Source organism: Macrobrachium rosenbergii, chromosome 12, assembly GCF_040412425.1.
Source record: "Macrobrachium rosenbergii isolate ZJJX-2024 chromosome 12, ASM4041242v1, whole genome shotgun sequence".
NCBI classification, from domain to species: Eukaryota; Metazoa; Arthropoda; class Malacostraca; order Decapoda; family Palaemonidae; genus Macrobrachium; species Macrobrachium rosenbergii.
In genome coordinates this window covers 3743001-3746818 of record NC_089752.1, presented here as the reverse complement: position 1 = coordinate 3746818, position 3818 = coordinate 3743001, and positions in this window count along the sequence as shown.

Here is a 3818-nt window from a genome sequence, read left to right as displayed (position 1 = left end):
GGAAAGAACAAATAAAATTCTTGGTGGACTTTTGCTTAGAGAGAGAGAGAGAGAGAGAGAGAGAGAGAGAGAACATCCTGTAAATTGTTTTTGAGCGGATCTTTGATCTCAGACCACATCTGTGATGACACGAAAGAAAATATTTTGAGTATATTTCAAGCCTTGTCGAAAGGAATGGAAAAGAAAGACCCGCATAAAACTTTCCCTATGACATTTTTTCCCCTCCTGCTCTCAAAAAACTTTTGATTGAATCATATTTTTTCGTTATGATAGAGAGGGGTCACTTTGAAAAGTGCAGGTCCTCTGCTATCTCCATGAGGCAAAGGTATGTTAAGATATCTTTGAAAGTAAATATTTCTTTAACTATTATGCTGCTGTAACCCATTTCGAATTCTGTAATTAATGTGATTCTCTCTGCAATGTAAATACTTCAGCCTGTCGCGTATTCTGATTTTCTACATGTGATCTGTATTGCAAGAAGTGCAATGCATGCAGAATGAACGAGTATATGAGGTTAACATTAATCTGTTGGAAGAAAATACATAAATAGAATGCAATGGTATTTCTCTTCTAAGTAAATATATTAACAAGGGATATTTCCTAGGATCCACCAACAAGTTCATGTTCATTTTGACCAATAATAATAATATTAATAATAATAATAATAATAATAATAATAATAATAATAATAATAATAATAATGCAGTTCATAATGTGTGCAGTTAATAATAATAATAATAACAATAATAATAATAATAATAATAATAATAATAATAATAATAATAATGTCAGACCCTGAATTTCCTTTACTCCAGAGGCCTAACGTTCGTCATTTTCTGCATTGCATTATGAACGCAATAAAATCAACATTACATGAATAGGAACTTACGAGATTTGCATATTGATGGAAAAACGAACACTCCTATTTGCAAGTTTTCGAAAAGTGACTCTGACGTAAGAGGTTCTACCAAGGCCAAGAGAAAGAGAAGGCCTGCTCACTTCCCCCCAAATCCCCCATGTAGTGGGAGCTTTGTCTGTCCCCTTTTTGCATCAGCAGGTGAATTGCCATAATAAGCAGGTACCTCTAAGATACGTCATCGCCTACGTAGTTACCCCTGGTGGGAGGCGCCTCCACCCACTTGGGAAGACCTTGTCTCTCTTGGCCTTGGGTTCTACTACACTACGACGGGGCCCAAGAACACCGGTGGGGTTCATTATAGGTTTAACGTCCGGGTTTTGGTAAAAATGCTGAGCGCTGCAATAAACCATTGTGGTGTAGTGTACTTGGCAGTTGGTCGAAGCCTGAGAGCTAATAGAAGGGTGGGGATGAGTAAACCATTGTGGTGTGGTGTACTTGGCAGTTGGTCGAGGCCTGAGAGCTAACAGACGGGAGGGATAAACCATTGCGGTGTAGTGTACTTGGCTTTGGTCGAGGCCTGAGAGCTAACAGAGGAAGGAGGGGGTATGATAGTCACTTACCCAAAAAGGGAGTCAAATAAGTCTTCTAATCTGCATTATGAACAACATTCTTTATACCCTTAGTCTCATCTGTAATATTTCTCGTAATCACACTCGAAAAATTCATATTTATAATAGAAACACATTCATTCGAAGTTCTCTTTACAAAATTACGTGAAATTACGTAAAATAAGTTTTCTTATTTACGTTGTGAACAACATTCTTTATACCTCTAATCTCAACGGTAATAATTCTTGTTATTATACTCGAAAAATTCATAATAGAAACTTGTTTGAGGTCCTCTTTCCAAAAATTACGTGAAATGCACATAAAAGTGCGCCTGATTTGAAGTAGGTAATAAGTATTTATGATAGCTATTTTGGATAACTACATTGTTAGTCCATCAAATTTATCTACCACAAATTGTGTAGTCATTTCTATATAAAAAAGACCACATCACGTGCGGAAATCAGTTGTATAAAAACTGTAACTAAACTAGTGCTTGACAAAAGCAGAAAAAACATTTCCTGATAGTTTTATTTTCTGGTTATCCCCCGCAAGGGGAACGAAATATTTGAAGCAATAAACAATATTTTAGTTGAAAAGCCGTTTTCAGCCAGTAGCATTAAATTCGCATAGCTATTGTTCAAAACAGTTTGGGAGTTTAGAACTCGATCTGGCTTAGTTTTCTCGTTAATAGAATCAATAGTTTTTTTATTTTTGTTGTATTTTTTAGTTTTCTGTAAAAGAAAACTATTGTGCCGGCTTTGTGTGTCCTCCACTTTTTCTGTCAGCACTTTTTTGTCCGCCTCAGATCTAAAAACTACTGAGGCTAGAAGGCTGCACTGTACATGTTGATCATCCACTCTCCAATTATCAAACATAGCAAATTGCAGCCCTCTAGCCTAAGTGTTTTTTTTTTATTTTATTTAAGGTTAAAGTTAGCCATAATCGAGCTTCTGGCAACGATACAGGATAGGCCACCACCGAGCCGCGATTAAAGTTTCATGGCCCGAGGTTCATACAGCATTATACCGAGACCACCGAAAGATAGATCTGTTTTCGGTGGCCTTGATTATACGATGTACAGAAAACTCGATTATTTACATGTTTTCAATTGTCAGTACTTTATGTTTTAATTCATGTGTCTTTCATTTTTTGAATGATATCTTTGAGAAGTTAGGATGGCATTTTGGATATTACAATTACATACGTATCTGGTAACAAGTGCAAGTAGATTATACATATATACTGTTCTATGTATATATATATATATTATATATATATATATATATCTCTATCTATCTATCTACATACATACACACCCACACACACACATATATATATACATATATAATAGTGAATATTAAAAAAAGTTCATGCGAGTATAAGGGACAAAAATTCATTATTAGTCAAGTGTTCCAAACTTACCAATCAGCTGTCATGGTGGAGACGGGTTATTATCAATTCTAAGCACAGAACCTGAATTCGGCAGGCATATATGTACAGCAATGTCGATAACAATTTATATCTCTTTTGATGACTGGGTGGTCTAAGCCAGTGTCTATCGTTGTTTCTAAAGCAGACATCGGTTCGAATCCTACACAGGACGAAGCACTTCGTAATTAACCTAGGCCTAGAGTGTAAGGTATTCCCAAGGTACAGTGAACCGGAATGGACATGTTTACATTACAGCTCTTTCCAGCTGTATATCACATATGCCCTTTTGATTGTATCTTCATGGTCTAATATTCTTTTAAGCACAAGCTACTTTTCACCATTCAAATGTCACAAAATACAGCGCTAAGAGACGTGCAGCGGAAAAGCCATTTGTCCGCCGTCCCTTTAAACACAGGGTGTCTGCAAACCCAGGGAGTGGGGAGGGTTGCGCTTCCCGTTCGTGCTTATGTTTACTCAGCGTGGGTGCTACGCACCAATGAGAATCATGCTCTGACGGAGCCAGCGTTCTGATTGGTCGAGCCACGCCGCTACCCGGTGCAGTGTAAGCGAACCAAACACACTCCTTCGGCGGGCTTTTTCTTGAAGAGACTAACTCGCGTATTTTTGCACTTTTTCGTGATTTTACGAGTGTTATCTTTGTGCTTGATATTGAATTTATTATGACATTATAGTGATGTTACTCGTGAGTCCGAGGAACGTGAAATTAGGGAAAATGAACGTGGTGAGAGTGAGAATGACAAGTGTGATGAGGAGCCGGGAGCCTCTCGTGTTGGTCCACATAGCAAAGCCGGCCACATGGAAGAGCCAAGCAACAAACTTTTTCCTGAAGGTTAGGAGTGCACTAGCCGTTGGACGCATAAATTTACGAAAGTTATCACGTAATGTAGGACCTCCATTTA